Raw genomic sequence first — 23,821 nt, 5'->3', positions numbered from 1 at the left:
ATAATATTTGTGTAATGGCCCAGCACAGCACCCAGAGAGCACGTAAAACACAGCGCAGAGAGCACACACAGCACCGCAGCGATGAGCACACTCCCGAAGCTAAGAGTGTGCTCCACCAGACCGCAGCACTAAGAGTGCCCTTTGGACTTAAGCGCGTGGCACGCTCCTGAGGGAAGCGTGCCACCGAGGCCGCAGCGCGAGGTACGCACCTGCAGGATGTGCCGGCAGACACATGCAGCACAGCGCTGGGAGAGAGCGCTCACAGCTGCAAACAAGCCATGCAACACAGCGCAACTGAGGCCGCCAAAGGACTCCTACAGACACCGCACAATGGGAAAGAAAAAAGCTGGGCAGACGCAGAAGCCAGCCGCCAGACGCTGCCATGCTAGTCCGCTGCACGGGTTACAGCTGGAGGTAGGTGACGGGCCCAAGGCTGAAGGGCCGCGGGTATGTTTTTCTGCATGCGGGTCATCCTACCTCCTAGACGCCGAGGGGCAAAGCACCCGATGCGGGCAGGGGGACGTGTGTCCATGGCGTGACAATGGAGAGAGCTCGGGAGAGAGCGAGGCTGGGCTGTGTCTTCCCTTCGGCCCGAGTGAACAGCTGAAGGAGGAGAGCCCGGACGAGTTTCCCGAAGTGGTGTCGCCGCTTAAGGAGCAGGAGCTCCTTCCTGAAACAGGTGAAGGGGGGGAGGGCGTGTGTCAGTTGCCCGCTGCTGATAGGTCGAAGGCGGGACTGATGTCCGTCAATCCCAAGCCCGAGGAATACCCAACTGAGTCTGTGCAAGCAGCGCAGCAGCTCTGTGACACGCAGCCGGCAGGTGGGTGTGAGAAAAGCATGAATCCACCGCCAGCTGGCATAAGTGACTTGTTGTTGGCTGTACAGGAGTTGGAGAAAGTCTTTCGTCCTGTACAGCCTCTTTTACAGATAATGCACGACCTGAAGGGTGTAATCAAGACGCTGGAGGAGACTGCGGACACACCTCTGAGAGCCGTGTTGGGGTGGTTGAGCCGGCGCGATGTAGGGTTCTCCAGCCAGTCCGATGCAGCGGTACGGGTGAGTGAGGCCGGTGCCATAGAGGAAAGGGGGCGGAGCACAACGGCTGCAGTTATGATCAATACTGCTTGCCAGGCCGCTCCGCCCACTACACAAGACGTTGCCGCGTGGACCGACACTGTGGCAGAGGAGCATGCGGGGAAGGAGCTGGTGGATGTCGGCTGCCAAACCGCACTGCCCCACCTGCCGGCACCAGTCTCACGGGTGTCTAAAGGGGTGCAGACAACTCAGGGTCTCCTTTCTTCCCATAAGGTGACTCAGACCGTTAGTACACCCCAGAGACAGAGAAGGACCCGGACAAAGAGGTCGGGAACTCCCAACAAGGTGCAGCGTAAGCCCGTCGGTTTGACGGTGCAGGAGGGCTACGCTGCAGAGGGACGGAACCATTATGAGCCCTCCTTGGAACGTGCAAAGGGGCAGGAGTTTCCTGCCTGCTTCCGCTCCCGCAAGGGTTGAACTGGAGGGAGTCGGGTGTGCTATATCTGCGGCCGCAGTGGCCACATCTGGAGGTGTTGTCCAGAGAGAACGTCCAAGTGGCAGGGACGTCGGGGCAGTACCCCCAGACCTGTTACTTATATTTCCACAGGGCGCAGCCGCAGAGCCAAGGATGCCGACTCCCTGTCCTGGAGAGGACTGGCCCTCGTGGGGCAGGCCGATGAGCCCCACAAGCCTCATCTGAGGAAGGGGCAATGTAATGGACAGCCGGATCCCAGTCCTCACAGGTGGCGCAGTGGTAGTGCTGCTGCTTTGCAGTAAGGAGACTGTGGAAGATTGTGGGTTTGCTTCCCAGTTCCTCCCTGTGTGGATAGCGCTTTGAGTACTGAGAAAAGTGCTATATAAATGTAATGAATTATTATTATTATTATGCCTGGCAGGGATGCCTCTGCTACATCTGTTCTGGGGGAGCAGCTATGGACAGTTCAATACCTCCCCCGGGACGCTTGGTGGCAGCCTCCGTGGCGGACAATGACTCCCCAACCTAGCACAGCCTGGTTGGGGGCTCGGATGGCCGCTAGGGGGAGCTGCAGGGAGTCAGCAGCCCAGTTGGACGTATTTTCAGCCCCATCTGGAAGGGCAATTAGGACCAGGTGGTCAAGCACCTGGAACGCTTCCGGGTGGGATATAAAAAGAGCCAACCACCACCACTCGAGGAGCGAGAGTTGGGAGGAAGGAGACGAAGCTTGAGGAGGAGTGGTGGAAAAAGGGAGAAACTGTTGGTGTTGTGTTGTAGAAGTGACTTGGGACTGTATAATGCCTGTGGGTCACGGGGAAGACGTGCGCCCATGGGTGAAGAAAAGTACTTGTCTTATTTGTTTATACGTGCCTCTGTGTCCATCTGTGTTGGGTCGGGCGTCTATATAGCGCCTTAGTTACTATATATATATATATATATATATATATATATATATATATATATATATATATATATATATATATATATATATGTATATGTATATATGTATGTACTGTGTATATATATATATATATATATATATATATATATATATATATATATGTGTATATATATATATATATATATATATATATATATATATATATATATATATATACTGTATATATATATATATACTGTATATATATATATATACTGTATATATGCCAAATACCACTGACTCACTCATCACAAAATCTCCCGAACCATGAGGACTTGGGACTTAAAATTTGAAATTTAGGTTACCCTTGGCCCATAGGTGCTCACTACGAAACAGTTTTAAAATTTTCGTGGTCCAAGCGCAAAATTTCTTATAGTTTTGTAGACCCGTTTTGTATGTCTGTTCACTTTTCACAAGAGAACTACTTAACGGATTTAGATCTGGTTTTTTTTTCTATAATTTGCTTGAACATTCCAGTTGATTTTCTCTCATTGCGCTAAGAATCATAATTCGCTTGCAGGAGCATATATTCGCGCTAATCAGATACAGAGGCTGCAGGCAGAGCGGAGGGGGAAGAGTGACATCAGGAGTAGAGAGCTGGGCGGGGCCCTCCTCACTGTCCTGTTTCACTAATACACTAATACACATACACATTTTTTCATATAACAAATAGCAACCATTTAGGCACAAATTACAAAGATTTAATTCAAGAACCCAGGTGCTATCAGCAATCCCAAAGAAGTAGTAAATCCACTATTGTAAAGTTTAAATATATTACAAACGGCTGCAAGAACACAATTAACATGGAAGCCTCACCGACGTATGTTAGTCCTTCTTCAGGGCTGTAAAAGGCTCTATAATCCTGTTGGGGATACAGTTATGTACTTGCTCATAAATACAGTAAACAACTATTTTACAATATTGACATTGTTGTATATTGGAAAGATGAAAGTAATACAAGTTTAAATAGTTTCAAAATTTTAAAGTAACCAGCCATGGCAGGGCCAACCAGACTGCTAATGTAGATCTCAGCTTTAAAACATTTCTAAATAAAACTACAGTGCCTTTTCATAGTGTTTGGGACAAAGACACAATTTTCCATTGTTTTCCCCCTCTGCTCCTCAGTTTAAAATTACAAATCAAACAGTTCAAAAATGATTAAAGTGCACACTGTAGACTTTAATTTATAAGTATTTGCATACATTTCGGCCCCACTATGTAGAAATGACTCCTTTTCTACATAATTCCCCCTCTATCTCAGGGCACTATAATGTTTGGGACATAGCAATGGCAGTCATATTTAGTACTTTGTTGCCTATGCCTTGCATGCAGTGCATCAAGTATGTGGTTCATGCTGTAAACATCACCAGTTGCTGAGTTTCTTCTCTGGTGATGCTCTGCCAAGTCTCTAATGCACCCATTTTCAGCTCCTTCTTGTTGAGGGGGCTTATCCCCTTAAGTTTTCTCTTCAGCATATGAAAGGCATGCTCAATTGGATTTAAATTGGATGATTTGCTAGACCATTCAAGAATGTTCAATTTTTTGGCTTTGAAAAAACTCCTGTGTTGCCTTAACAGTATGTTTGGCTCATTATCTTGTTGTAGGATGTAGTGCCATCCAATGAGTTTGGAAGCATTTACTGGAACTTGAGCCAATAAGATGTTTCTATACACCTCAGAATTCATTGTGTAATTGCCATCAGCAGGTACTTCATCTAAGAAGAGAAGTGTACCAATACCTGTAGAACATATACAGGCCAATGCCATAACACCTCACTGCCAGATAAAGATAATTCAGCGTCTGAGTTGACTTCAGCTGCCTTGGTGGGGGGATGAGTGAGCAGGCTGCCTGCTGCCATTGTCGATCAACACATTTGCTTCAGGGATTCTAGTGTTAACAGATGAGGTGTTATGCTTTGCATCTTGAGAAGTTCCTTGTAGTTTCCACACTTTGCTCACTCTGATATGGGGTCATCTTTGTCTCGTCTTTCCACAAGACCTTTCTCCAGATCAGCAGTCTCTTTTAAGTATTATTTCACAAACTATAATATGGCCAACCTGTTTTAGTGATTATTTAGTGGCTTGCATCTTGCAATGTGGCCTCGGTTTTTCTGTTTATGAAGTCTTCTATGGATAGTCATCTCTGACACATCCACATCTTTCCCTTGAAGACCATTTCTCATCTGTCGAACAGGCATTTGGGACTTTTTCTTTATCATATTGAGGATTCTTCCTTCATCAGAAATGAAGGTATACCTAGGCTTACCAGTACCTTTGCAATTACTGAGCTCATCAGTGCAATCTTCCTTCTTAATGATATTCCAGACAGTTGATTTAAGTAATTGTAAGGTTTTTCCAATGTCTCTAATGGTTTTGATCATGTTTTTCATACTCATAATCTTTTTTTGCCTTTCATTGGCAAAGCTCTTGTCCTCATGTTGAATAAAGGTAGTCTGTAGGTAGAAGCAAGCCAATGAAGCAATGAAACACACCTGAGTAATCACAAACATCTGTGAAGCCAAATGTCTCAAACATTATGGTGTCCAGAAATGGGGGGACCATTTATAAAACGTTTTGTCATTTTTCATGGTGTGACTGAAATATATACAAATACCCTTAACTTAAAGTATGAAGTGTGCACTCCATGTCTGAACTATTTGATTTGTAATTTTCAAATGTGGAGAAGAAGGCTAAATCAAGAAATAATGTGTAATTGTCCCAAACATTATGGAGTATGTTAAAGTGGAAAGTGTTCAGTTACTCACCTACAGAAGCAGGGGTTTGACAAAAGATTATAACAGTAAACATTGTCAGAAAACAAGGAGAATTCCTGTTCCAGTCATGGAGAATCAAGAGCTGAGTCCCATTGTACCTGAGTCTAGAAGTAACAACACAATTTAAAAATCAGAGATTACAATTTGGGAATAGTTACTTTTGGAGGGCATAATGAACTCTAATATTAAATGAGATGGTGCTGCTGATGTGACCAACCTGCAAATGTGCAAACACACCTAGCATCAGGTATATTTAAAGTGGTGTGGTGAACTCAGAAGTAAGAAGTGTCAGAAAAATGATGGCTAAATTCAAAAATTAATGGAATGAAACTAAACAACAGAACATGTTAGTAAGTGTGCCAAAATTACACTATAAATGAAAAAAACTTGAAAACTAAATCAATAAAACAAAAAGCTTTGAAAAGTAAAAAAAAGCAACAAAGAATCAATTATTTGTTGACAAGTTTCAGCATTCAGGAAAGCAGATCAATTGGCAGACATTCAAAAGATTTGTGATACAGATTTGCCCCAAGCGAAGTTCATGTCGGTGTTTTGTTATGTGCAAACTACTAAAACTTTTCATATTTTCGTTGCTGTCTGCATCCTTGTTCTCAACATCTGAATTAGACGCATTACATTTTATTGTATAAAACTAAAAACATAATTTGTTCTCTTGTCTGTTCCAGCAGTGAACCTTTTCTGTTCTAAGCACTAAATTGGCATTGACCTGAATGCATTGTTTTACATAACAATTAAAGTAAAATGGATCTTGGTGGAAAGGGATGCAAAATCATTAACCACAAGGTTTAGTGTTTTTGTTTCTTTGTGCTGAGACAGGTTATAACAACATTTTTCTCGGGAAAAGAAGCATCAGCTCATATCAGTAGTATACCAATGTCCAAAGTAATAAATGCTGAAATGGAAGAGAAGAATTTAGTGCAGTGATATAAGAAACACATATCTTCTGTAAGAAAAAGATTTTCTTTCCTTCTGCCTTTTTGTTAACGTTGTTCAACATTAATCATACTGTCCAAAAGCAAGTTGAAACAAACAAAGACTCAATACACAATAGTAATGAAAAATGCAAAAAAAAAAAAAACAACTTAGTTTAATGTGAATTTTTAATCTTTTTTTTTACAGTTCATTTTATGAGGTTAATTTTTGTAGATCTTCATTAGGCTTACAACCTTGAAATTGATTAAATTGGTAGAATAGGTAGAATAATACACAGATAAGTTAAATTTTCACACTTACATTTGATACCTGTATAACTTGTAACAGCAGCTATTCAAACTTTGAAGGAAACCACATGTTAATGTATACAAAATCATGGCTTATTTGACCAATAAAATACATAGAAATTTTGATGCTAGGAAGAACACAAAAACAAAGATATAATCAACCTATTTGACTCAACTTAACTGGAGCTATTTGGTGGATTCACTTGCTCTTTTCAAAGTATTGAACAATAGCACTCCCTTCTCAGGGCTGACTTACGTAAAGAGCATTCTGGAACTGTGTGGTTCTGTCTATAGGGCTGAAGTAACACAATTGGTCTCTGCCTGTTGACTATAAATCCTTACACACCTACTGCTCTTATACAAAGAAAAACTGTAAGGAGGACCCAGCACATACATGGAGAGAAAATCCAAAGGGGGGCGACACCATAGCTCTGACATGGAGAAAAACAGAAAAACTCCAAAGGAGACCTTCTGAGATTTAACCATAACCGTAAACTGCAGTCCTTTTTTGGCTTGGTCACCCTAGAGGTTTGCCCTCTTTTGCCTAAAAGTTGTTCAGATCTGTTTCAGATCATTGATGCCCCGTGCCTGCAGCCAATGGCCACTTCTCGCTAATGGGGCACCTAGCAGTGGTGAAGAGAAATGAGTCACTGACACAAAATTTAAAAACTGCTCTCCTCAATGGTGTAAATTGCTATACTCAGGAAGAGCTTGCTACAGGTTTCCACCCTTCCCTTTATATGGCTACAGGGATTGTTGCTACCAAATCTCTGCTTTGCCATTCCGCCACTCTGGAATGAGGGTTCGTGGACTAACGTGAATATTTCCAAGAATTTTTATGAAACAGAACAGTGTAAGCATTTTCACTTGGTCATGAGTTTGGCAAGGTGTTAAGTTTCAACTCACCCAGTTTCACTGCAGCCTTACATCTCCTAATCAGTGAAAAGGAGTATAGACTATTAATCTGATTCTGATTTATAGCTTTTGGTTGAAAACACCAATTTTATCTTTATGATATAAACTAGTTATGTTATTGAAATATTTGAGTTAGCTTGACTGACTCTCATTTGGAAAATGTCAGTTCATATGCCCCTAGAATGCAACAACAACTATGGCTAATAGTTGCTTTTTATCTAGAAACTCAGAAGTTAAGCTCTGTGTGTGGCCTAATAGCTATCTTAGCATGTGTGTTGACACGTAGATTAAATGTCTTTGCGATGGGAAGAAAACTATTAACAGAATATGCTTGGGTAATATACTGACAGAGAAAGAATAGTAACGTTCTCTGAAGCTTCTCGACTAGGGTAAAAAACACTCTGGTCTTGCAGTCTTCTTTTATTATATTATTCTTTACATGCACATGAGCACCACCGTGCACCAAAATCACGCGAGCACTTAACAAAAGGAACACATCTTTCAATTGAGAGCATTTTACATTTATATGTTAACAATGTGTTACATTAATAATATTTGATTATCAACCTCAGAGGCTAACCACCATTCCTTAATGTATGTTTTAGAATAAAACCTCAGAGTCTAAGCAGCTTGACGTGTGTTACATTTCATTCAAAGCCTAACTATCAAAGAATACTTACCAAATAAGAATATTCAGACTACTAACCTCATGGACTGACTTCCAGCTTGTGTCCATAGTGAAAGGGCTGTTCCTTTTCAGCAAACAATGATAGCAAGCAAATAATCAATACAATATTTGAAAGTTTATTAACAACAAATTAGAAGTTATATTCAGTAAGAAAATAAAATAACATTTGTTTTGTCTCGTCAGATTATTATGTTACTCTACTTTTCCCTTTTTCCTCTTTATTGTGTAGACTTTGAATATCTCAAATGTCATAGACTGTTTATAAGGTATTGAACTTTATAACCTCTCCCCGCCTTTCCTTCTATAACCTCAGGCAATTACCACAGAGTAAAAGGACTAGCAGGGGTTAAGTTACAAATTCTAATAATGTATTATTAATATTACTCATAAAATAATAATAATAAAAGCAAATTACATGTGAATATTGGCAACCATACATCCTGATAAAAGCTAGATTTATAGTTTCAGGCTGTACACAGACTTGACTTTACTCAAAAGTCTCTGATCAATTCATCATTTCTGGTCAACGTTCTTCAGGACAGGCCACATGTCTGTTTCAATATGTTCTCATCATTATGATTTTTTTTTTACTGCCATGATGTGTGAGAGAGAGAGAGATACAGAGAAGCGTGAAGTGAGTAAATTTATACATTCTCTGTCCAAATTCTTAGGCCAATAGGATGTTGGACTACAGAATGTCCTCTTATTCAAAACCAATTCCAAACAGCTAACTTTGGACCTATAGAATTCCTGTACAACTCATCCCAACACTGCCTTTTCACACCTGCCCTCAAGTAGTGGATACCATTTGTTAGCTGAAGCTTACCAGCTTGGGAGTTTATGGCTTTCCTGTGGGGGATGCCAAACTTGCTTGAGACATTCCCCCAGCCCTGCAATAAAATTTACAACCTGAGACAGTCTAGGGGGTTGGTTAGTTAGACATGAAAGCATTGCTGTTATCATCAATCAAATGCTGAAACAATAATATTACATTTGCTTTGTATACTTACAAATAAATCCATCCATCCATCCATCCATTTTCCAACCCGCTGAATCCAAACACAGGGTCACGGGGGTCTGCTGGAGCCAATCCCAGCCAACACAGGGCACAAGGTAGGAACCAGTCCCGGGCAGGGTGCCAACCCACCGCAGACTTACAAATAAAGACATACAAAATATTTATCAACTTATATACAAAATATCATTCCACCACAAAGTTATAAAAACAGTGAAATAGAAAAGTTCATGTCATGCATTCTGCAAGAAAGACATACTTATCTTTCTTTTGTACTTTTAGAGAAAAGCCAAGCAAAATGACACCTTTTATTGGCTAACTAAAAAGATTACAATATGCAAGCTTTCGAGGCAACTCAGGCCCCTTCTTCAGGCAGGATTACATCTTGCCTGAAGAAGGGGCCTGAGTTGCCTCGAAAGCTTGCATATTGTAATCTTTTTAGTTAGCCAATAAAAGGTGTCATTTTGCTTGGCTTTTCTCTACATTCATAATGGCTAACATGGTACAACACCCTAGTACTACAAATATTTTGTACTTTTGAAATGTATCATTTTATACAATGTATCTGAAACATGAAGTATCAAAGCCGATCCAAATGGAACAATTAATTCTTCAAAAGTTAACATCCAAACCATTTGCTCCTGACAAATACAAAAAGAGTGGAAACAGACCAACACTTTCAATGTCATAAAACTCCACAGTTTTACCTCAAGAAATCATACCCTAGGATTTGCTATATTAATATGCATAATTATAGAAAGATTTTTCAGCAATGTTATAACAGAAGCATACTCTTCTGAAAATAACCCTAAACAATTCACCATAACATTAGCATTTATTGAAGACAAAACATGCCTATGAAGATATTGCACATATCATAGAAATTCTTAAATTAATTTCAATGATCTAAGTAAACATAAAACTGATTGGCTGTGACCTTGGGAGTGAAACAGGTCTTGTGAGATAAAAGGAACTCTTTCTTACAGACAAAAAGTGGTTTATTGCTGATGTCAATGCAATTTCCTTATGCCACATGCACCAAATTCCTATAACAGTAGGTTTCAAAAATAGTTAGAGACCAATATGAAAGAAAGCATTACCAAGAAATTAATTCTTTAAAAAAAATAACATTAATAAAGAGCAAACACAGAATTTTATTTTTTAACATAAAATATATTGCTCCATTGTTAATGACTACTTATTCAAATCATGGGTTATGAGATATCATAATTGCACACCAAAAGCTGTCTCTAACTATACAAAAAAGGCAATATTTCCAGCCTTGATATACATTTTGGGATCAGTATTTTGAGGCTGTTCATTGCTTTAACTGTTTGTAAGATAGGAATGTCTTAAATGTGCTTCAGAGTCTGCCTGCTGAGTAGCTATGTATTAGCAGCCATGTGGTAGCCATCTCTTTCTGAATCAGCCAGATTCTAAAACTGCCTATAGCTTTAACAACTTAACTTTGGACACTAGTCCTTGTGGAAACCAGGGGCCCTCCAGCTTCCCCAACCCCAACACAAAAAGGCACAGACTAGAGTGCAGCCCCACACAAGCCTTTATTATTACAGTGGACAATGTTTTTCACTCATTTCCCACCTGCATTGTTCAATACCCGGCCCAGTGAGACCCATGTCCCATATGCACAGTACTTGGTCTTCCTTCCCTCTCTGCCTCCTTCTGCCTTCACTCCTCCCGACTATGGCTCCATGAATGTAGTGAGGCAGCTCCTTTTAAGCTTGTCCTGAGACTGTTCCAGGTGGCTTGCTAATCAGACCTGGAATCACTACCAGGTGTGGTGAAAGCCCAATATAGGGTTCTGAAGCTCCCCCTGGTGACCCCCATCGAACCCAACAGGGCAGTGCCAAACTCCAACTCCCAGCATGCCCTGGGGAATCCGTGGTGCCAAAGCCACCCAAGTTCTCATGTGTCTGTGAGAGTTTCCTTCCTCAGTCCAAAGACTTGCCTGTTATGTGGGTTGGTGATCCTAAATTGGCACTAGTGTGTGGTTGGGGTGTATTTATATGTGTGTGTGTGTGTGTGTGTGTGTGTATGTGTGTGTTCACCCTGCAATGGACTGATGCATTTGCAGGGATTGTACCTGTTTTGGTCTCTATGCTAGCTGGGATAGGTTGGAAAATTACTAAAAGTAGCAGAGTAAAGGCAAAAAGTCACAAAGTACATTCTTTGATTAAAATTAAAGAGGTAAACTAATTGTGATTTGAAAGGAAAAAATTAAATTCATAACATAATATAAACTTGGTCAATCAAGTTCAGGGTTTGCCTGGGTGAGCAGAGTCCATCCCATTAGCATTAGGCATATAGCAAGCAGCTAACCCGGTTGCACACATACACTTACATTTATACAAGGGAAAATTAAGATTATTTCACGAACTACTTAAACAAAATATTTCTTTAGGGTTGTGTGAGGAAAAGCCATGCAGATGTGGGAAGAACATCCATATTCCATAGAGATAACATCAAGGCACACAAATCAATTTCTGTCCTCTGAATCTTCACAGACGCATCACAAATTACTGTGTCACTATGCCATCTTAGTCACAATCAGCCAATCCTTATATTCTTTTTAATGTTTTAATGAATTCTAGCAAATCTATAGGAAGTAATGTTTTTTTTCCCTTTTTAATGTTCAGGCAAGATTAGATTTATGTACACCTTGTGTAAAATTGTGACACTAATGTCACCTGCTGACAACTGGACACACTTGACTGGTATTAGCAAGTGCAACTGTGACAAACAATGGAAGTACATTACAGTACATCATCAAAAGCGATGGTGTAATCCCAAAATAAACACAAGAGAAAGAGTAAAATTAATCTCTAAATGGACAACCAATGGATTAAACATATGAACAAAGTATAAAGAATCGCTTGATGCATCTAGGATCTGAGAACATCTAAATGAAGCAGTTCTTATGCAGAGAAAAGTCAGTGTACCTTTCTTAATTTATTGCAAGTTTAATTTCTTTCTTTCTTTCTTTCTTTCTTTCTTCTTCTTTCTTTCTTCTTTCTTTCTTTCTTTCTTTCTTTCTTTCTTTCTTTCTTTTCTTTCTTTCTCTTCTTTCTTTCTTTCTTTCTTATTATGCCTACACTGATTAATATTTTATAGCAAGATTCTATTTTTTCCTATTTATTCTTTTTTGCACACAACAATTTTTCAAAAAATGTTTCAGTGTCAGCCTCAGTCAGCATATTCTATTTTACTCTGTAAGGAACTCAAAGTCTTACCTAGATTTCCTTTATGTTCATATTGTAGATCATCCATCCATCCATCCATACCATTATCCAACCCACTATATCCTAACAACAGGGTCACAGGGATCTGCTGGAGCCAATCCCAGCCAACACAGGGTGCAAGGCAGGAACAAATCCAAGGCAGGATGCCAGCCCACCGCAGTATTGTAGATCAGTAAGCCTTGAATTTATCATTATGCAGATTGTTCCAGCTCTCAGAAAACGTTTCTACATGACATGGCACAAAATTGCTGTTTTTTTTTTTTCATTCTCGTAATCTTTAAAAGTTTTCTATACACGCTTAGTTAGAACCAAACTGTTACACAGAGCTTTCCATGCATTAATAAAACAGAATAATACGATACAAATAACACATATGAAGCACTGTTGACAGGCTGAAAATAATACTGCCAAATTATATTCCTTTTTATTTAGCATCTTCTGATCTTCTGAGCTGTACTGAGATGATGATATACATTATTCATGATTTCTCAAGCTGCACTGTCTGCATTCAGAGTTGCTTGCAACTTTCTACTTAATTGATATGTTAGCATTTGCGGAATAAAATATAAATGATCAAACTGTTTAACTGTTCTAGTTCTAGAATCGAATGGATACTTAAAACTGTGGTCAAGATTTTTTATAAGAAAAGGTATTTTTTGCTTTTTTCAATGTTAGATTATGCTCAGTTTTTTGCATCAAATATTCAAAGGAAGAATGAGGGTTTTCTCTTTTGCAGTGTAAAATATACTCTGTTTGTAATCTCAATATTACAGAATTTAATAATAATAATAATAATACACTCAAGGACACTGAACAAAAGATAAAACACAGATTATAAACAAAACTAAAATGCAAAAATTCAAATCGGACAGAGCAATTGTAGTTAAAGAGAAAAAGCAGTCTTAAACAAATGAGTTTTAAGTTTAGATTTGAAAAGTGAAAATGATGCAATATTTCTAAGCTCAGATGGTAGTGAGTTCCAGAGCTGGGGAGCAGAGCAACTGAATGCTCTACTCTCCATAGTGGTAAGACGGATGAAAGAGACAGTCAAGTGGATGGAGGAAGAGGCTCTAGGGGTACAGGAGAGAATGGCAACATATAGGAGGTCAGACAGATATGGAGGGACAAGGTTGTGGATAGCCTTAAAAGTTAACAGAAGAATTTTGAATTGAATGCAGAACTTAACTGGAAGCCAATGAAGCTGCTGCTAAACGGGAGTGATATGGTGAATAGAGGGGGTTCTATTAATGATGTGGGTAGCTGAATTCTGGACCAGTTGAAGCTTATAAAGAAATTTGCGAGAAAGACCAAAGAAAAGGGAATTGCAATAATCCAGATGAGAAGTGACATGGCTATGAACAAGGAAAGCAGTTGTATGGGGAGTGAGGGAGGGACGAATACGATTAATATTATGCAAGTGGAAATATACAGACCAGGAGATGTTATTGATGTGGGACTGAAAGGATAAAGTACTGTCAAGGATGACACCCAGACTCATAACCTGTGGGAAAGGGGGGACAGAGGAATTATCAGTAACAAATGAAAAATGATCAGTTTTAGATAATGTTGATTTTGTACCAATGAGGAGAACCTCAGTTTTGTCACTATTTAATTTAAGAAAATCTGAAGAAAACCAGGATTTGATTTCTGCTATGCAATCATTAAGTGAGGAGGGTGTAAAGGAAGCAGTAGGTTTGCTAGTGAGGTAGAGCTGGGTGTCATCAGCATAACAGTGGAAGCTAATGTTATATTTACGAAAGATATTACCAAGGGGAAGGAGGTAAATAATGAAAAAGAGGGGCCCCAGGACAGAGCCCTGGGGCACACCTGAAGTAGCAGCGTTGGGTTGGGATGCGAAAGATTTAAGCTGAACAAACTGAGTGCAGCCTGAGAGGAAGGATCTGAACCAATCTAGTGGAATATGGGTAATGCCAATCGAAGACAATCTATTGAGAAGAGTAGTGTGACAAATAGTGTCAAAGGCTGCACTCACATAAAGGAGGATGAGAATAGTAATTAAACCAGAATTAGCTGCCATAAGGAGGTCATTAGTAATTTTTATAAGTGCCGTTTCTGTACTGTGGAGGGGGCGAAAACCAGACTGGAACTGTTCATACAGATTATTTTGAGATAAATGAGAATGAAGTTGAATAGTCAAAATTTTTTCAAGAATTTTGGAAATGAAGGGTAGATTAGAAATAGGACAAAAAATACTGAAATTAGTCAGATCTGCACCAGGTTTTTTCAGTATTGAGTTGATTGCAGCAGTTTTAAAAGATGAAGGAACAGTAACAGTAGTGATAGAAGAGTGGATTATAGCAGAAATAAGAGGGACCAGAGAGGGGAGGCAGGCTTTGACCAGAGCTGTAGGGAGGGGGTCCAGTTGACAGGTGGATGGCTTAGACTTACAGACAAGATCTGAGATTTCTGAGAAAGTAGGAAGCTGAAAGAGGAAAATGAGTGAGTTGGTGGATGAAATTCAAATGAAGTACTGGAGGAATCCGTACAGATTTTTTCATTAATAAAGGACATAAGGGAATTGCAAAATTCAGTTGAGTAAAGGTGAGAAAGTAAAGAATCCGGGGGTTGTGTAATATTATTAAGCAGTGAAAACAACGACTTGGTGCTGCCTTCATTGGAAGAAATAATGTAAGTATAACAGTTACATTTAGTTTGGGCAATACACTCCTTGTAATAAAGTATAAAATAAAGTATATAATAAAGTATTTAGCTTTAATGGAAAGTATCTTGCAGAAAACCCTGCTATAATGCAGTAACATGAAAACTGAGCACAACTCTAGCACAAATCAATTATGTAGCAAAAAGGACTGGGAAAAAGGTTTTCTATATAAATTTATATAAAATAAAAATATTTTATTTTTAAACAAGTTAAAATGTAAATATATCGATATATTTCGGTCCCTTAGATAACTATTAAAGTTTCTCATGAATAGGGCAAGCAATAGTTGACTTAATACTGAACTCCCAGAAACATACTGCTCAGTGTTGGGAATATGATTACATTGTGACTATCCACAGATATCCGCTCCTCAATATTAAAGTGCTTTTTTCTTGGGCTTTTATGAAGGACCTTGCATATTCTGTTTTACACTGCAAAGGGGAGCCAGATGTTTACCAGAAGTGCACGTAAGATGGCATTAAAAGGCAATCACATTAGGAGAACGTCTAACAAGAACATTGCACATTGACCTTCGAGATGGTTTTGGAAAGCCTGTCTTCAGAGAGTTACCTGAAAATAATGAGTACTGAAGTATTAACTGATATATGGTAGCAGAGGGCTCCAATTCAATACATGCTTGGTTCCTGTTATACATGGCTAAGGATACGCTGCCTAGGGGTTGCTTTTAAATGGAAGATGGGATTTAAGATTGCCAAAATGTATAAGCTCACCATAGAGGGATGACCTGGGGCTTTTACAAGGCATTCCTGACCCTGAAAGTGGTTCCTGACTGGAGAGCCCCTTCAGTTCATATAGTCACTGAGCTTGGAGTCAAATGGACAGTGCCGGGATATATTTTGACTGAGGTGCATGAGAGAGGCCATAGGGTTCTGGGAAGGTTAGAGAACTAGCCGCCCGACTAGACTCAAGAAACTGCTTTGTATAGGAAAGCAAACAGAGGCAGCATGAATTATTTTTTTATTTATAGGGTTCACAATGGGTTCAGGGACCGCTCGAGTCCACCCGTCACTATTTAAAACAATGGGCACGCAATAAAATCATCAGTTACTGTTAATCACCAAAATGTCTGACCTTCTTTTTTGCTGTGTTTTAATGTGTATAAGAGGTGACAGGAATAAAATTAAGATTACAGTTTTGTAAGTTATTTTGCATACATAGCACAGTAAGTATGTATATATTTTACTAAGCAAAATAAAGAAAGTTCTGAACAAGTTGATGCGATTTAAAAAATGCTTAGAAAGCAAAATTATTTAGCTAATTAAGTTTATCCATAAATATTAATCATGCAAAGAAGCACTACGGATGGGGGAGAGGGGTTGAGGGTGTTGAGAACATATTGTGGCAGTTGAGTGGAGGTGTTTAACAGTAAAAAGATAATGAACACATCCCACTAGTAAGACAAACACAGATGAAAAATAAGAATAAAACACATACAAAGGTAATAATGCAGGTTTTGCTACACAACTGTCTTGAAAAATATTTCTAGGGCCATGTTTTATAAACTTGACTTTCATCACTCCATATTTTTAGCTTCTTGCTTTATATACACACCATAACAGAACAAGATGCAGAGGACAGAAAGATATGGAAGAAGATGATCCTCTGTGGCAACCCCTAACGGGAGCAGCGGAAAGATGAAGAAGCTTTATATACACACCATGCTGTTTTTGTCCAAAAAATCTGTTGCCTTAATGTTGTTAGGAGAGTGTTTGTGCAGATTGAAGATATTTTGCATAGTATTTCCTGTTGGATTAGTTTGTATAAAATGCATTTGTGACATAAATGTGATTTATTCAGACTAGCAGTTGAGAACCGTAGCATATCCAACCATCAACTGAGACAACACTTGAAAGAAGCTTTGATGGAATGCCAGCCAATTGCATGGCACACACAAGCACTGACTCAGCTGAAGCACATTTAGATCTACAATCAATCAAGTTGCATAATTTGGTAACACTTTAGTTTAAGTACTGCAAAAATGCATACTCATTTACTCTTACGTAACAAGACCTTAACAAAGGCTTCTTTTGGTCTTAATTATGCTTATAAATCATAACTAAATAGGTTATTCAGCTCCACAGAGTGAGGCATTTATGAATTCTAAGGATGGTACCGGTCTTATACTGAAATATGCAATATGAACAGAAATATGTCTCACTTAAGCCACCTCTGACCATTCCAAAGTGACGTTATTTTAGTAGATCATGTTGCACAGATGAATAACCAGTTTACTGATGTTATGTTAGTGTTACTAACACCAAAAAAAGCCTTTGTTAATATCTTGCTGCATAGGAGTAAATGAGTAATGGATGCATTTTTGAAGTATCTAAACTAAAGTGTTACCTATATGTGTAAAGGAATTTGTGTGGAGATATACATGTGCACAAGGAGATGATTATAATTCAATACAGAAGACATTTGAGCCAGGAATTGAATCAGGATCTAATTACCTTGCCAATTGTACAACAGCTTTTCCATCCAATTCTATTTCAAGAAAAAAAAATCTGACAACTGCTTACAAGTAAACCTAATCTCATATTCTTAGTATGAGTACTTCAAGCTGTAAATTACAGTGTACAGTGTGTAATCATAGTTTATCAGGTGGCATTGCTTTCTAAAAGAAGGAAGGATTCATTGTCTGCTGGAATCTCTTCTGATACACACTTTGTACATCCTCTCCATAATCTTAGCAGTTTCCTTGGGGATCTGCCTCTTTCATAGGGTATGGCATTTGATAAATTGTCAACTTTTAAATAGTAATAATCTCTTGACTCAAGAGATCAATAACTTTTAAAGGAAGAAACATGTCTGCAAAATATGGATGGATTAATGACCACAAAGTAAAATTTGGCATGAGGTCTTCTGACAACAGAGCTCTCATTAAATCCCACTGTTCAAGTCCATACAACAGCTCTTTCAGCTTTATGATGCCTAATTATTTGCACTCCCTCCATAAATCATCTTAGAAACTTTCATCCATCCATCCATCCATTCTCTTCCGCTTATCCGAGGTCGGGTCGCGGGGGCAGCAGCTTGAGCAGAGATGCCCAGACTTCCCTCTCCCCGGCCACTTCTTCTAGCTCTTCCGGGAGAATCCCGAGGCGTTCCCAGGCCAGCCGGGAGACACAGTCCCTCCAGCGTGTCCTGGGTCTTCCCCGGGGCCTCCTCCCGGTTGGACGTGCCCGGAACACCTCCCCAGTGAGGCGTCCAGGAGGCATCCTGATCAGATGCCCGAGCCACCTCATCTGACTCCTCTCGATGCGGAGGAGCAGTGGCTCTACTCTGAGCCCCTCCCGGATGACTGAGCTTCTCACTCTATCTTTAAGGGAGAGCCCAGACACCCTGCGGAGGAAACTCATTTCAGCCGCTTGTATTCGCGATCTCGTTCTTTCGGTCACTACCCATAGCTCATGACCATAGGTGAGGGTAGGAACATAGATCGACCGGTAAATTGAGAGCTTTGCCTTATGGCTCAGCTCCTTTTTCACCACGACAGACCGATGCAGAGCCCGCATCACTGCGGACGCCGCATCGATCCGCCTGTCGATCTCACGCTCCATTCTTCCCTCACTCGTGAACAAGACCCCGAGATACTTGAACTCCTCCACTTGAGGCAGGATCTCGCTCCCAACCCTGAGAGGGCACTCCACCCTTCTCCGGCTGAGGACCATGGTCTCGGATTTGGAGGTGCTGATTCCCATCCCAACCGCTTCACACTCAGCTGCGAACCGATCCAGAGAGAGCTGAAGATCACGGCCTGATGAAGCAAACAGGACAACATCATCTGCAAAAAGCAGTGACCCAATCCTGAGTCCACCAAACCGGACCCCCTCAACACCCTGGCTGCGCCTAGAAATTCTGTCCATAAAAGTTATGAACAGAATCGGTGACAAAGGGCAGCCCTGGCGGAGTCCAACTCTCACTGGAAATGGGTTCGACTTACTGCCGGCAATGCGGACCAAGCTCTGACACCGGTTGTACAGGGACCGAACCGCCCTTATCAGGGGGTCCGGTACTCCATACTCCCGGAGCACCCCCCACAGGATCCCCCGAGGAACACGGTCGAACGCCTTTTCCAAGTCCACAAAACACATGTAGACTGGTTGGGCGAACTCCCATGCACCCTCCAGGACTCTGCTAAGGGTGTAGAGCTGGTCCACTGTTCCGCGACCAGGACGAAAACCACACTGTTCCTCCTGAATCCGAGGTTCGACTATCCGACGGACCCTCCTCTCCAGAATCCCCGAATAGACTTTTCCAGGGAGGCTGAGGAGTGTGATCCCTCTGTAGTTGGAACACACCCTCCGGTCCCCCTTCTTAAAGAGGGGGACCACCACCCCGGTCTGCCAATCCAGAGGCACTGTCCCTGATGTCCATGCGATGTTGTAGAGACGTGTCAACCAAGACAGCCCTACAACATCCAGAGCCTTGAGGAACTCCGGGCGTATCTCATCCACCCCCGGGGCCCTGCCACCAAGGAGTTTTTTGACCACCTCGGTGACCTCAGTCCCAGAGATGGGGAAGCCCACCTCCGAGTCCCCAGGCTCTGCTTCCTCATTGGAAGGCATGTTATTGGGATTGAGGAGGTCTTCGAAGTACTCCCCCCACCGACTCACAACATCCCAAGTCGAGGTCAGCAGCGCACCATCACCACCATATACAGTGTTGACACTGCACTGCTTCCCCCTCCTGAGACGCCGGACGGTGGACCAGAATCTCCTCGAAGCCGTCCGAAAGTCATTCTCCATGGCTTCCCCAAACTCCTCCCATGCCCGAGTTTTTGCCTCAGCAACCACCGAAGCTGCATTCCGCTTGGCCTGCCGGTACCTATTTGCTGCCTCCAGAGTTCCACAGGACAAAAGGGACCGGTAGGACTCCTTCTTCAGCTTGTCGGCATCCCTCACCGCCGGTGTCCAGCAACGGGTTCGGGGATTGCCGCCACGACAGGCACCGACCACCTTACGGCCACAGCTCCGGTCAGCCGCCTCAACAATAGAGGCACGGAACATGGCCCATTCGGACTCAATGTCCCCCACCTCCCTCGGGACATGGTCGAAGTTCTGCCGGAGGTGGGAGTTGAAGCTACTTCTGACAGGGGGCTCTGCCAGACGTTCCCAGCAGACCCTCACAACACGTTTGGGCCTACCAGGCCTGACCGGCATCCTCCCCCACCATCGAAGCCAACTCACCACCAGGTGGTGATCAGTTGATAGCTCCGCCCCTCTCTTCACCCGAGTGTCCAAGACATGTGGCCGCAAGTCCGACGACACGACCACAAAGTCGATCATCGAACTGAGGCCTAGGGTGTCCTGGTGCCAAGTGCACATATGAACACCCCTATGCTTGAACATGGTGTTTGTTATGGACAATCCGTGACGAGCACAGAAGTCCAATAACAAAACACCACTCGGGTTCTGATCGGGGGGGCCATTCCTCCCAATCACGCCCTTCCAGGTCTCACTGTCATTGCCCACGTGAGCATTGAAGTCCCCCAGCAGTACGAGGGAGTCCCCAGAAGGTATGCCCTCTAGCACACCCTCTAGGGACTCCAAAAAGGGTGGGTACTCTGAACTGCTGTTCGGTGCATACTCAAAAACAACAGTTAGGACCCGTCCCCCCACCCGAAGGCGGAGGGAGGCTACCCTCTCGTCTACCGGGGTAAACCCCAATGTACAGGCTCCAAGTCGGGGGGTAATAAGTATACCCACACCCGCTCGGCACCTCTCACCGGGGGCAACTCCAGAGTGGTAGAGAGTCCAGCCCCTCTCAAGGAGATTGGTTCCAGAGTCCAAGCTGTGCGTTGAGGTAAGCCCGACTATATCTAGCCGGAACCTCTCAACCTCACGCACAAGCTCAGGCTCCTTCCCCTTCAGAGAGGTGACATTCCACGTCCCAAGAGCCAGCTTCTGTAGCCGAGGATCGGACTGCCAAGGTCCCCGCCTTCGGCCACCACCCAACTCACACTGCACCCGACCTCCTTGGCCCCTCCCATAGGTGGTGAGCCCATGGGAAGGGGGACCCACGTTGCCTCTTCGGGCTGTGCCCGGCCGAGCCCCATGGGTGCAAGCCCGGCCACCAGGCGCTCACCAACGAGCCCCACCTCCAGGCCTGGCTCCAGAGGGGGGCCCTGGTGACCCGCGTCCGGGTGAGGGAAAACGCCGTCCAAATTTTTTATTCGTCATAGGAGGTCTGTTGAACCGCACTTTGTCTCATCCCTCACCTAGGACCAGTTTGCCTTGGGTGGCCCTACCAGGGGCATAAAGCCCCGGACAACAGAGCTCCTACGATCATTGGGACACGCAAACCCCTCTACCACGATAAGGTGGCGGTTCGAGGAGGAGTCTTAGAAACTTTATTTACCATAATTGTCAAATCTTGCCTGAAAATCCACTTTTTTTATATTTTATATGCGCTCTTTGCATTAATTTTTTTGTAACTTCCAGTGCCTACACTCCATGTCCTTGTAACCTAATATAACATTCTGAAACCTGCTTAATCTAATTTAGGGTTGCAGGGGTCAATTTACTCATATCTGATTTAATCAGTTTTTTTATTCTGATTTGATTCTAGTTTTTCTTTTTTTATGCCATTCACAATGTCAGATGTTATCCCATTGTCCCTACCTATTAAAAGCAATTTACTCCTTTATCATCACAACATATGAAATGAAATCGCATTTCATGATTTATGTGTTTGTGTTTTTAGATGATTCAATGTATTTAGAATCTCTAATGTATTTCCTTTATGTGCTTTTTCTTAACACAGCAGTGCTTTTGTATAGCAAGTCCAGTATTCATATTATTAACATAATACCTTCAAAATAACCATGATGATATATAACAGAAATAACCTCTGTATGTCATCTTTGAAGAAGGTAAAGGTGCTAGGAGTAAAACTCCATAGAAAAGTGAGGTGGAGGATCAAGTTAACATGCTACAAAATTTAGGGAAAAGTCACTAGAAGATTAGGACGCACTGTCAGAGGTAAAAGAAATCTGGATTGGCAATGTATAACAGTATTTAACACTTTTTATTTGACAATAATAAAAGTTTGCTGTCAGAGCAAATTTAAAAAGTCTTCCAACAAAGAGCTTCCACTGATTCCATACACGTGTAAAATATTTTTAATCATGTACAAAATAGCATAATTACAATCCTTGTTAGCTTTAACTTGTCATTCATGGAAGTGATAAAATAAAATACCAATGTCAGAAGTTAACCGGAAGAATATGTTTCCAATTATATTTGTACTTTTCAGTGTAGTGATAAAAGATACATTGATTTTTTTGCATTTAAAAAGGAAGTAAGCTGTCTTCTCTTTCCTGAGTGCTTCATCTGAGTTTTTCTATATTGTTATTGAGAAGTGTGTTTTTGCAAGCTGCAGCATGCATGTTGTAAAGGTGATAAACTGATAAACAAAATGAAGGATAATACAGAAGTATAGTAATTGACCAATCTAATAAAACTGAAAGAAACCTTCAAAGCAGCATTTTGGATGTAAGCTTTTTATGAGTGCAAAAACAAAAAGACAAAAGAAGAAAACTGGAAGAATACATTTCCATTATGCTAGATGCGAATACTCAAGGTCACTCGGCTGGACCAAAGCACAAATGCTGTCCTGCTGCCTTTTAATTTTTAGCTACCTTCTTCAAACATCCTGTTAACACAATCGGAGAATTCAGCTGCTAAAAGATATTGGCAACAGACTAGAAAATGTGCAGAATTTTTGAGACAGAAACTAGAAAAACATGTTTCTAAACAGACTGTGGATTGTTATCAAAAACCAGAGAGCTTAATTAGCATATTATCCCCATATTATGTTTCATATTTGTGCATATGCCCTTGATCTGGTAGATATCCTGTTGAGGGCTTATTCCTACCTCATACAGTACTCAATTTGTGACACTTCATGTTACAGTACTGCGAATATACCTGTTAGCTGAGAGTGGCATGTGCTGGGAAAGCGAGTAACGTTGCTGCATGTGCAGTGTTCAGGCAAGGAGGTTAACACTGCTGCATGTGTAATAAGCTTGATCAGACAATTTAGCACTGCCTAGCTGGGTTTTAAAAAGGTGTGCTTAAGTATAGCAGGGGGATAGTTAAAGGAGAGAGATGGTAAGCAGAGAAAGTAGTTGCTGGGATCAACTGATGAACAGCAAGAGAAATAATATGAGAGAAAGAGATTGGGGTGAAAGCAAAAGAGAGGAGAACTGGGCAAAGTAAGGAGATGGATGTCAGCGTGATGAAGGAGTGAATGAGGCAAGCTTTTGAGTCATTAGTAGATTTATCGGGTGAGTGGCTATGATGTGACAAAATCTTACTCACGAAGTGAGTGCTGTGGGGAGTTAGCCAGATGTGTTGCTGCTCTGGGAAGGACTGTTAGGAAATTTTTGCTGTGGATTTTAATGTGACTGTTGTGAAATGATCAGACTCGACACACTTAAAAAAAAGTTTGGGGCAACCACCCGTATAATTTCCCTGGCTGCAATGGGTTTTGAAAATGTGTCCTTAATGGAGTCCAAAACAAGACTGAGGGTTCTTGGAAAAAAGGTGGGTTTTAAAAGCCAAAAGAGGAAGTGATGTAGTGGACCCAGAAATGACATGTTTCTAAGGCCAGAACTGGAAGTGACATGCTTCTGGGCGCCGGAACCAGAAGTGGCGTGTTTCCGGGTGTGGATACCGGAAGTGATGCTCTTCTGGGTGCCAGAACCAGAAGTGGTGTCTTCAGGGTTGAATCAGACAGGTTTTCCCGTTTTTGGTCTGCAGATACAACAGAAGA

General features: G+C 41.6%; 1 protein-coding gene across 3 annotated transcripts in view; it reads left to right on the top strand.

The window, feature by feature from the left end:
• LOC114653468 (cadherin-18) overlaps nucleotides 1–23,821 on the top strand; it is a 1,070,530-nt gene that overhangs the window by 410,429 nt on the left and 636,280 nt on the right. The window lies entirely within an intron of this gene.

This window comes from Erpetoichthys calabaricus, chromosome 6 (assembly GCF_900747795.2).
Source record: "Erpetoichthys calabaricus chromosome 6, fErpCal1.3, whole genome shotgun sequence".
NCBI classification, from domain to species: domain Eukaryota; kingdom Metazoa; phylum Chordata; class Cladistia; order Polypteriformes; family Polypteridae; genus Erpetoichthys; species Erpetoichthys calabaricus.
Note: the sequence above shows the minus strand (reverse complement) of the source record. Positions and strands in the feature narration are given on the sequence as shown.